General features: G+C 37.9%; 1 pseudogene; it reads right to left on the bottom strand.

Annotated features, from left to right (window-relative positions):
- Window positions 1-984, bottom strand: part of LOC106983171 (actin, clone 302-like) — a 53,969-nt pseudogene extending 52,985 nt beyond the window's left edge.
- Between the last annotated feature and the right edge of the window lie 12,032 nt (window positions 985-13,016).

Raw genomic sequence — 13,016 nt, 5'->3', positions numbered from 1 at the left:
GTATAACATATATAGGCAAAAAAGAAAATATATATATGTTATGCCAATTTTTCTCCGTCACCAATTTTACCTTGGGGGAAAAGAATTTAATATGTTTCTGGGGAGGAGGGGCCAACATTGTGAAGTAAGGGGATCCGAAGTTCCCTCGTCTTGCAAACACAGCAGTGTTGAGGCCAAAGGACTTTGAACTCCAAGCGTCTGGGTGGCAAAGTGACAGAGATGCCTCTAAGGATCCACGGGGACAACCCGGTGGGCCATAAGTACCTGGATCCCGAACTGGGAGAGATAAAACAAACGAGTGGCAGAGGAGTGGAGAGGGGAGGGGAGGGATCCCCTTCTGCCAAGAGACAAAGGGAAGAGAAAGAGGCTGGGGAAGTGTAGGACAGTATCTGGAGGAGAGAAAAACCACAAAGTTGGATGGAGAAAGATCCAATCTCTAACTGCGGGGCTTTCTCCAGACTGGGGCCAGCTGCCCAGATCCCGCACCTGGGAGGAGGGGAGCCAGTCGCAGGCTCAGTAACTAGTTCAGAGGCACAGTCCACAGTGGGGGAAAGCGATCCACTCTCTGGAGTGCTGTGGGTATATACCCACTCAAAGGGCAAAGGCTGCCTGTGCCCACCAGCCAGAGGCCATATATCCGCGGCACAGGGCGGCACTTCCCCAAAACTGGGGTAGAGTAGGAACCTTAAAGACACCAGGGTTTAAGTCCCAGCCGAGCACCAGGGAAACATGGGAGTTGGCAGAGTGGGACAAACTGCACACATGGCACTGAGGCGGCGGGGCATCTCATCCCCAGAGCCAGGATTCAGGAAGTGGCAATCTTTAAGACATCGGGGTTTAAATCCCAGCCAAGCATCAGTGAAGGCAGGGGAGTAGGCAGAGCAGGACAAATCACTTCGTTTGCACCGTTAGCACAGTGAGGACGGCTTGAACAGAGTGGTTTGGGACACCTGGTCCGTGAAGAAGAGACTGGGCTGTCGCCATTTTTCTCCCCATCACCAACAAAATGGGGCTTCAGGGAAGGGACAGTGGGCCCACAGGGGAGGCAGGACCCACCTACACCAAACCACTCCCCTCTGCTGGGTAGCTGCTTATCTACTGCAGCCGGATTGACACTGACAAACCAGACAGCCCATCCCCCAGACCAGCACTGTTGCATTGCCCAATTTAATTCTCAGACAATCCTCTCTCTCTCTCTCTAAACACACACACACACACACACACACACACACACACACACACAGAAATATATATATAGAGAGAGAAATATACACATACACGTACTTCCTTCTCTCCATATCTCTTCCCTCCTCTAGTATGGTTACTCTGGTTGTTGGTTTAAGCAGACATATTCAATCTATTCTCTTTATACATGTTCTACACCTTCTTTCCTTTCCTTTCTCTCTCTCTGGATTAAGCTGAATAGTTTCTCTGTCTGGTCAATTTTTCTTTTCTTTTCTGTTTCCCGGCCCCTGTCATTTCTGTCTTTGTATGGGATAAGGACTCTTACATCAGCACCTCCTCTACCCTATTCTATACTTGTTGCTGTATTTGTTTTTTTGTTTTGTTTTGTTTTGTTTTGTTTTGTTTTTTTGCTTTTTTCCCCCCGTATGTGTGGTTTTGCTTTCTGTTTTTCTTGTTTGTTTTCCTTTCCAGGGCTACTTCAAGGAACAAATTGAAGCACACCTGGTGGCAGGTCCAACACATGACTGAGTAGGGAGATAAAGTAACCAAAGTCACAACAACAGAGAGCAACTAACACTCTCCAAAAAAACACCTCCTTGAAGGGCCAGACCCTGGACAGTATATGACCCCTCTTTAATATAGTAGGGCCTGAAGGTGCAGGGCACATAACAAGTGTTTAGAACACATAAAGGACAGAAAACTAGCCAAAATGATGAAACGGAAGAATTTTCCTCAAAAGTAGTTCCAGGGAGACATGACAGCTAAAGAATTGCTCAAAAAAGATATAAACAGGGGTGCCTGGGTGGCTCAGTGGGTTGAGCATCTGGCTTTGGCTCAGGTCATGATCCCACAGTTTGTGAGTTCCAAGTCCCACATCCGGCTCTGTGATGACAGCTTGGAGCCTGGAGCCTATTTCGGATTCTGTGTCTCCCTCTCTCTCTGCTCCTCCCCTGCTCGTGCTCTCTCTCTCTCTCTCTCTCTCTCAAAAATAAATAAATAAACATTAAAAAAAGATATAAACAATATAACTGAACAAGAATTTAGAATAATAGTCCTAAGATTAATTGCTGGGCTTGACAAAAGCATAGAAGACAGCAGAGAATCTGTTGCTGGGAGATCAAGGAACAAAAAATAGTCATTATGAATTAAAAAATGGTGTCAATGAGCTGCAAAGTAAACTGGGGGTGGTGTCAGTGAGGATTGAAGAGGCAGAGGAGAGATTAAGTGAAATATAAGATAAAATTATGGAAAAAGATGAAGCTGAGAAAAAGATTAAAAAATTCTGGACCATGAGGGGAGAATTAGAGAAATAAGTGATTCAATGAAACAGAACAATATCCATATCATAGGAGTTTCAGAAGAAGAATAAAGAGAAAGGGGCCAAAGGTATACTTGAACAAATCATAGCTGAGAACTTCCCCAATCTGGGGATGGAAATAGACATTGAAATCCAGGAGGCACAGAAAACTCCCTTTAGATGTAATAGGAATCGATCTTCTACATGATATATCATAGTGAAATTGGCAAAATACAAAGATAAAGAGAGAATTCTGAAAGCACCTAGGTACAAACTGGCCTTAACTTAGAAGGGTGGACACATAAGAATAGTAGCAGACCTATCTACTGAAACCTGGCACACCAGAAAGGAGTGGCAGTAAATTTTCAATGTTCTGAATAGGAAAAATATGCAGCCAAGAATCCTTTGATCAGCAAGGCTGTTATTCAGAATAGGAGGAGATATAAAAGGTTTTCCCGAACAAAAACTGAAGGAATTCATCACCACTAAACCAGCCCTACAAGAGATCCTGAGGGGGACTCTGTGAGTGGAACACTGCAAAAGCTACAAAGAACCAGAGACATCACTACAACCATGGAACCTACAGATAACACAATGACTCTAAATCTGTATCTTTCAATGATAACACTGAATGTAAATGGACTTCAATCAAAAGACATAGGGTATTAGAATGGATTTTAAAAAAAGCACCATCTATTTGCTGTCTACAAGAGACTTATTTTAGACCTGAGGACACCTTCAGATTGAAAGTGAGGGGTGGAGAACTAGCTATCATGCTACTGGAAGTCAAAAGAAAGCTGGAGTAGCCATACTTATATCAGACAAATTAGATTTTAAACTAAAAGCTGTAACAAGAGATGAAGAAGTACATTATATCATAATTAGGGTCTATCCACCAAGAAGAGCTAACAATTATAAATGTTTATGCACTGAATTTGGAAGCACCCAAATATATAAAAAATGAATCACAAACATAAGCAATCTTATTGGTAAGAATGTAGTAACTGCAGGGGACTTTAATACTCTACTTACAACAATGGATAGATCATCCAGACAGAAAATCATTAAAGAAACAATGGCCTTGAATGATACACTGGACCAGATGGACTTCACAGATACATTTAGAACTTTTCATCCCAAAGCAGAATACACATTCTTCTCAAGTGCACATTGAACATTCTCCAAGATAGATCACATACTGGGTCACAAAACAGCCCTCAATAAATATAAAAGAATTCAAATGATACCATTCACACTTTTAGATCACAATGCTAAGAAACTTGAAATCAACCACAGGAAAAGTTTGGAAAATCTCCAAATACATGGAGGTTAAAGAACATCCTACTAAAGAATTAATGGGCTAACCAGGCATTTAAAGAAGAAATTTAAAAATATATGGAAACAAATGAAAACAAAAACACAACAACCCAAACTCTTTGGGACTTAGCAAAGGCAGGCTTAAAAGGAAAATACATTGCAATCCAGGCCTATCTCAAGAAACAAGAAAAATCCCAAATACAAAATCTAACAGCACATCTAAAGGAATAATCAAGAAACTCCAAAGTGAGCAGAGAAGTAAACAATATAGAATCCAAAAAGAAACAGTAGAATAGATGAAACTAAGAGTTGTTTTTTTGAAAAAATAAACAAGATTAATAACCCCCTAGCCAGACTTCTCAAGAGAGAGGACCCAAATATATAAGATCATGAATGAAAATGGATTTATCACAACCAATCCCTCAGAAATACAAGCAATTATCAGATAATATTATGAAAAATTCTATGCCAACAAACTGGACAACCTGGAAGAAACAAATTCCTAGACACCCACACACTACCAAAACTCAAAAAGGAAGACATAGAAATCTGAACAAACCCATAACTAGTGAAGAAATTGAGTCAGTTATCAAAAATCTCCCAACAAATAAGAATCCTGGGCCAGATGGCTTTCCAGGGGAATTCTATCAGACATTTAAAGCAGAGTGAATACGTATCCCTTCTCAAACTGTTCCAAAAAATAGAAATGGGAGGAAGACTTCCAGACTCATTCTATGAAGCCAGCATTACCTTGATTCCCAAACCAGACAGAGACCCCACAGAAAAGGAGAATTACAAGCCAATATCCCTGATGAACACAGACGCAAAAATTTTCAATAACATACTAGCAAATCAAATTCAACAACATTTAAAAAGAATTATTCACCATGATCAAGTGGGATTCATTCCTGGGCTGCAGGACTGGTTCAATATTCACAAATCAATCAACATGATACATCACATTAATAAAAGAAAGGATAAGAAACTTATGATCCTGTCAATAGATGCAGAAAAAGCATCTGACAAAATACAGCACCCTTTATTAATAAAAACCCTCAAGAAAGTGGGGATAGAAGGAACATACCTAAACATCATAAAAGCCATATATCAAAAGCCCACAGCTAATATCATCCTTAATGAGGAAAAACTGAGAGCTTTCTCCCTGAGATCAGGAACACGACAGGGATGTCCACTCTCACCACTGTTGTTTAACATAGTGTTGGAAGTTATAGCATCAGCAATCAGACAACAAAAGGAAATAAAAGGCATCAAAATTCACAGACATGATATTCTACATGGAAAACCTGAAAATCTCCACCAAAAGACTGCTAGAACTGATACATGAATTCAGCAAAGTCACAGGGTACAAAACCAATGTACTGAAATCAGTTGCATTTTTATACACCAAAAATGAAGCAACAGGAAGAGAAATCAAGAAACTTATCCCATTTACAATTGCACCAAGAACCATAAAATACCTAGGAATCAACCTAATCAAAGATGTAAAAGATCTGTATGCTGAAAACTATAGAAAGCTTATGAAGGAAATTGAAGAAGATACAAAGAAATGGAAAAACATTTCACGTTTGGAAGAATAAGTATTATTAAAATGTCACTACTACCCAAAGCAATCTACACATTCAGCGAAATCCCAATCAAATTTGCACTGGCATTCTCCTCAAAGCGGGAAGTAACTATCCTAAAATTTGTATGGGACCACAAAAGACCCCGAATAGGCAAAGTAATATCAAAGAAGAAAACCAAAGCAGGAGGCATCACAATCTGAAACTTCAGCCTCTACCACAAAGCTGTAATCATCAAGACAGTATGGTATTGGCACAAAAACAGACACATAGACCAAGGGAATAGAATAGGGAACCCAGAATTGGGCCCACAAATGCATGGCCAACTAATCTTTGACAAAACAGGAAAGAGTATCCAATGTAAAAAAAAAATGTTTAGCAAATGGTGCTGGGAGAACTGGACAACAACATGCAGAAAAATGAAAGTAGGCTTCCTTACACCATACACAAAAATAAACTCAGAATGGATGAAAGACCTAAATGTGAGACAGGAAACCATCAAAACCCTAGAGGAGACAGCAGGCAACAACCTCTTTGATCTCAGCTGCAAAAACTTCTTGCTTGACACATCTCTAAAGGCAAGGGAATTGAAAGTAAAAATGAAGTATTAGGACCTCATCAAGATAAAAAGCTTCTGCACTGCAAAGTAAATAATCAACAAAACTAAAAGGCAACTGATGGAACAGGAAAAGGTATTTGCAAATGACATATCAGGTAAAGGGTTAGTATCTAAAATCTATAAAGAACTTATGAAACTCAACACCTGAAAAACAAATAATTCAGTATAGAAATGGGCAGAAGTCATGAATAGACACTTTTCTAAAGAAGACACCCATATGGCCAACAGACACATGAAAAGATGCTCAACATCACTTACTAGGGAAATACAAATCAAAACTACACTGAGATACCACCTCATACTGGTCAGAGTGGCTAAAATTAACAACTCAGGAAATAACAGATGCTGGTGAGGATGTGGAGAAATGGGAACCTTCTTGTGCTGTTGGTGGGAATGCAAACTGGTGCAACCACTCTGGACAACAATGTGGAGGTTCCTCAAAAAGTTAAAACTAGAACTACCTTAGGACGCAGCAATAGGACTAGTAGGAATTTATCCAAGGGATACAGGAGTGCTGATTCCTAGGATCACATGTGCCCCAATGTTTCTAGCAGCGCTTTTAACAATAGCCAAATTATGGAAAGAGCCCAAATGTCCATAAGCTGATGAATGGATAAAGAAGATGTGGTTTATATATATAATGGAATACTACTTGGCAATGAGAAAGAATGAAATCATGTCATTTGCAGTAATGTAGATGGAACTGGAAGGTATGCTGAGTGAAATAAGTCAGTCAGAGAAAGACAGATATCATATGCTTTTCAGTCATATGTGGACTCTGAGAAACTTAACAGAAGACGATGGGGGAAGGGAAGGGGAAAGTTAATACAGAGGAAGAGAAGCAAACCACAAGAGACTCTTAAATACAGAGAACAAACTGAAGGTGGATGGGGGTGGGGTGGGGAAAAAGGGGTGGGGGAGAGGGGAAAATGGGTGATGGGCATTGAGGAAGATACTTGTTGGGATGAGCACTGGGTGCTGTATGTAAGCGATAGACCATGGGAATCTACCCCAAAAACCAAAACCCAGAGCACACTTTACACACTGTATGTTAGCTAATTTGACAAATTATATTTAAAAATAAAAATGTTTCTGACTTCGTCTATAATACCATTTTATTTTTATATGTTATATCTTGACACAATAGCTTACTGATTTTTATCTGTAATTCTTTGAACGTTGAGGAAGATTAAGATAGTCCTGAAAAAAAAAAAGTACTAATGTCCCTATTTTTTTATATTGGTTTAAAAGGTTAGAAAAACTGCCCAGTGATTTTGGATCTCTCTGAATCTATAGCTGTGCTCTTCCTCATCATGCTCAAGTGACACAGAACCCGTAACAAGCTTCTCACACAGGAAGACGAGACACTTAGGCTCTTCTTCCCAAGAAGCAGCTTTATTTTTGCAGGTGCGGGCTCAGCAGACTAAGAGACCAAAAAGTCTGAGCTCTGAGTGCAACAAGGTGTAGCCTTTTATGCAACTTCCGCTTCTTTGAATCCCATATTTGGTGACACATATAGTCTGGTTGGACACAGTCCAAGTTACAGAGTCATGTCAGAGTTATGCATACATATATAGAAGTTGATTGGGCTATGCTGCATGTTGCCTGCCTCTGTTCTGAGAAGCCCTCCACCACACTACTTGGGGAGGGGCTCCACCACAAATTTACAAAGGGCATTTCATTCAAATTAGGTCAGGAAAACACTGAGTAAAAAAAGAGCAATTACATTGGTTATTTTCCTTAGTGCTTACATAAAATTAACCAACAAATTAAGACCTACAGGTCAGTCTTCTAGCTCCATGTAATAGCAAAGCAAATTATTGCTTCTTTCAAAATTCATTTAGACTAAGAATGAAACTCCAGGCAAAATAAAACAAAACTGAGAATAAACCAACATTTAGAATACATACACAATTTCCTGGCCATTTTGGATCTTAGTCATTGCTGGAGATGTTTTATTAATACAAAATGGAGGAATTATTCTGAAACAATCTATTAAAGAAATTTGAACACCTTTTGTGTGGTTAGCACTAAATGCAAATATAGTGATACTAAGATTGAAGATTTACAAACACATCAACCGTTAAATAAAGGGCTTGAAGGGGGGCGGTGAAAAACAGTTGAAAGAACTTTGATATTTTAAGGTAGAAAATGTAGGTACAGGCTAGTCAAATTGGATGCTGTATTTATTGTCGAATATTATCAAAATATGACAGGTAAACTCAGGAGAAAGGTGGCAGCGCGGTAGCCATAATGCCATTGCAGTAATTTGGGTCAAATTACTCCCAAATTAGTAATTTGGGTCAATTTGGGGAGATAGTAAGGGCTTGGATTACCATAGTAACATCATGCTATTCTTGCTTGTCTCTATTCTATTTTGTTTTGTTTATTGTGCATTTTAAACATGTTAGACCTTTCACCACTTCCACTCTTACTTTGTTATTTAATACAGTCATAGTGGAAAGTAGAACTGGACATGTGATTGTAAATTACCCAAGCTAATTCTAACTAAAGCTTTGGTACTAACTTCTGTGACTTTAGTAAAAAGACTATGTTCTATGAGTCAGGCTTGTTAGCTTTCCAATGTAGATGAGTGCAGGGTTTTTTTATTATGCTGCAAGATTCAAGTCACAAAATTGAATAAAATTACGCAGTGCCTCCTGGTTTTTACCATCCTGCTCTTCCAACATTGCCAAGTAAACATCTCTACTTCCTATTTACTTCTTAATAATTTTCATTTACATTGTTTAGTTTGCATGGTAATTCACAAAATGCTGTCACATACATTTCTCTGTGCAACACTCACAAGCACACTATGGTGAAGGTATCCGTTTCCTCCATTTTCTAGATGGATCTTAATTTTCTCACTTGTCAGCATTTGCTGCTCTCACTAGTTTCAAAGAATGTGGATTCAATGTGTCCTATACCTGACACACCTACTCCAGAATTCCAAGTCTCATACAGACTTACAAAGCAGTTAATGAGAAAAAGACATGATGCAGTGTTTAGGAATAGATCAAACCATAGAAAAGAAAATACTAGATATATACGTACATTTAATACCAGAATGCTTAAATAACAGCACAAGAATATTTACCTTTGGTTTCTTCTGTTTTTTTTCACTGCACAAACCTAAGGAGCTACTTTTTCCTGTGTATTATCCCTCTAAATGTCTTTTACACCTACCTACATATCCTTTCAGGCCATTTCCACATACACAGCTCAAGTTAAAACCTGAACATTATTGTGATAATCCTATTATTTATCTGTTCTTAAATTGCAATGTTGTTCTTTTAACTAGAGAAGAACATATACTCTATGCCTCCACACGTGCATAGCCTCTCCTATCATCAACCCCCTCCATCAGAGCGGCGTATTTGTTAAAACTAATGAACCTACACTAACATCTCAGAATCAGCCAAAGACCATAATCTACCTAAAGGTTCAGTCTCAGCATTGTACATCCTATTGGTTTGGACAAGTGTATAATAAGTATCTATCTCACTGCAGTATCATACAGAGTAGTTTCACTGCCTTAAAAATCCTCTGCTTTACCTATGTATTCCTTCACCCCAACTCTGAGCCATAGATCATTTCATAATTTCTAGTTTTTGCCTTTTCCAGAATGTCGTATAGTTGAACTCATACAGTATGCAGCCTTTTCATATTTTTTTCTCACTTAGTAACATTCATGTAAGTTTCCTCCATGTTTTTTTCATGATTTGGTGGCTCCTATCTTTTTAGCACTAAATAATATTCCATTGTTTAGATGTGCCAGTTTATGCATTCACCTACTGTAAGAAACAAGCCTTACATTTTCACAGCTGAAAAATAATTCCACTCTTCTCTATATGGTCATAAAATTTTGTTTATATATTCTTTATAATACTTAAAAATAATAATGCTAAGTAAGCGGTTACCATTACTACTCTACTTTAGATTTTATGAGGGCAAAGTTTACATCTTGTTCATGTTTTGTCCATATTTCCTTCCATAATGTGTGGGAAATGAAAGGGGCTTAGTAAATAAATGTTAAATAAATGGATAAATAACAATGAATATTTCACTGCCTATTTCCACAGTTCTTCCTTTTTTATCCCCCACTAAATCTGGTAACTTGTCTCTAAGAGTTACTGAGAAGGTCTTTGAAAATGAAAAATCCGTCCCATGTATTGTCACTTCGTGATCAACTAGGAGTAAACTCAATGGCAAATGGGTCATAGGTCTGAGCTTCAATGACACTTAGGATGGCAATAAATTGAGGACAAAAATACTAAAATTACTATTGAATTTCAGATATTTTTCTAAAGAAAATAATGCAGACCAACATGGTTTTTATAACGAATACCCTTAAAGGTCAGTGGGAGAGAAAACAACACTTGGAAAAACAGGTTCTGTAGAAATGTTCACTTAAATGTTATCTTGAGGGAAAGGGGGAATGTATTTGTATGATAAAATTGTTTTCTTAACAGTATACTGGGCCTCACCTTCTTGGTTTGAAAGAATAGCTGAGGATTCCCAACACTATTTTTGTTTTGTTTGCCACTGGGATAAACGTAGACAACTTCATAATATAATGAAAAAGTCTGGTACTGCCCTCAATGCTTGAATATGTCTGTTCAGATTTAAGAACCTGCTGGACTCAGCTCAAATTCAATAATTTTCAAGTTAAAAAATATAAACCCTTATCTACTTTTTTATGAATTAGGATTTTTGTAACTTCCAACAACTTAATTTCCTTAAAAAATCTATTAACATGTTTAATCAGGGGCCAACTGATTTACTGGGCAAAGGAGCAGGTGTTGCTGACTTCCCATTTGGAAGCAGCTGGCTCTTTTTCTTAAAATGAACTTGGTTAGCTCCAATGTTAAGCAGTGTGCCAGAAGTGCAGTGGTCAAGGCTTTGATCTCTCCCTGCTTTGTCCTGTTCCCTGACCACACATTACCCTTAACCCTCGTAAGCTATGTGCATTACATGGTCTTTCTGACAAAGGAAATGAGCTAAGCTGGATCAGCACAAAACCACCCACAAAACTGGAAAAAAAAAAGTAATCTGAAATGTACATACATCACTAATCATACTCTTTAACACCATTCTTGCGTAGGAAGGGCAGTAGTATTATTAACACTTAAGATTTTCCATAATTAAAATTAATAGACTAAAAAACTCATGTGGGTTGCTTTCATGCCAAGGGAAGAATAGACTTTTAAATTTAGGCTAAGAGTGTTGATATTTGGTTGATGTAATTATAGAGGGCAAAACCACTTCTAGAGGTCTGCCCTTTTCTTTCTCTTTTTCCTGCAAGAATAGTCTCCTTAGTATCATCACAGATTATAGGCGTCAGCAGATGTTAGCTCCATGTGGTAGCTCCATTTACCATTCTGGGTAAAAATCACTTTCCTACAGCAATACAGAGCAGAGAGCAATCTGTAGAACTGCATACAGAGAGAGTAGCCAAAGTAATTCACATTCTGTATCTGTTACATAGTTCAATGCTGATAATTTCAAATGGAGTATTTAACTAAAATATAAGTATATTTAAGAGATTATATATATATAATATATATATAATATGTAATAGGAAGTAACAATACTGTAAGTTGAGCAAGCATCAATACTTTCAGTAGAATATGTCCTCAACATAATTTTAACAATGTTGAAATCAGTAGTAGCAGTGGCTAAATGTTTTTGAAGACATTTTATGACAGATATTATCTGATACATACTTCTTTATCTTACTTACCATTAGAATTCCTGCATCAGAGGGGCACCTGGATGGCTCAGTCGGTTGAGAGTCCGACTTCGGCCCAGGTCATGATCTCACAGTTTGTGAGTTCCAGCCCCGCGTCGGGCTCTGTGCTGACAGCTAGGAGCCTGGAGCCTGCTTCAGATTCTGTGACACTCTCTCTGCCCCTTCCCCACTGATGCTCTGTCTCTCAAAAATTAATAAACGTTAAAAAAAAAAAAAGAATTCCCACATCAGAAATACATAGTATTCTTCCTCAATTTTGTAATTGAGGAAACCATGGCTCAGAGAGACTTAGTACTTTTCTCAAAATCCCACAACAACTAGAGTTACCAAAACTTAAGCCCAGGATTTTCTGCCACCAAGTCTTAATTTCTTGCCCAATACACTAAATTAAATGTGGTAAAATATTAAGATATATCAAAATTAAAATCCAAACAGATATATAAAAATTATAAATACACCTGCATATTTATGCATCGTGGCCATTCACTGTTTTCATTTTATATTCGGACATTTGAAGATTATTTCAATCAGCATTTTTACAAAATGTGCTCCATTAAATAAAATTATGCAGATTAATAAATTTTACATGAAACCTTAAAACCTAGTTAAATGAGTCTACGTTAGACAAGTTTAAGTAGAGCTATCTTACTGTAGGGTTCAGTTTTCAGATCACAATATGCATTTTGATTTTCCAAAAAGGGGAATGAAATAAATGTTTGCCAATTGTCATTACTTGTTTATCAGGTTTCAGACACAAGCATTACTACACTTAATTCTATCAGGCTTATGTGTTCAGTTTATCATTATCATTTAACAGATGAGGAAGCTGAGACTTATAAATGTCAAATAAGTAGTCCACAGTTCCAAAACTAGACTGAAACCACAGAACCTAACTCTCTTAACTACTAGGGTATGCTACATTGCTGTCTTTTATATTGAGAGCCCCTTAAAATTTTTCTGATCTGGAATCTTGGAATCACCAATTAAGGCCTACTTAAGACATAGTCTTGTGACTACTAATATGCTGTGTATTATTTTCTTTTGTCAATATCTGCTCCCTTTGCCTTTGGTATAATGAGCTCCTAGAAAACAGGAACTGTTTGTGAGTACAAGTATGATGGATATAAGAAGAGTGCCTGAACCATAGGCACTCAGTAGATATTCAATAGTTACATGGTGAATTAATATTTTTTCTGTAAATTGACTGACTTTACTCTTCTTGGTTGCCAAATCTACATTGGCAACGTTATTGCTAATCCCAAG

This window comes from Acinonyx jubatus, chromosome B1 (assembly GCF_027475565.1).
Source record: "Acinonyx jubatus isolate Ajub_Pintada_27869175 chromosome B1, VMU_Ajub_asm_v1.0, whole genome shotgun sequence".
NCBI lineage: Eukaryota > Metazoa > Chordata > Mammalia > Carnivora > Felidae > Acinonyx > Acinonyx jubatus.
This window is presented reverse-complemented; position numbering and strand designations above follow the sequence as displayed.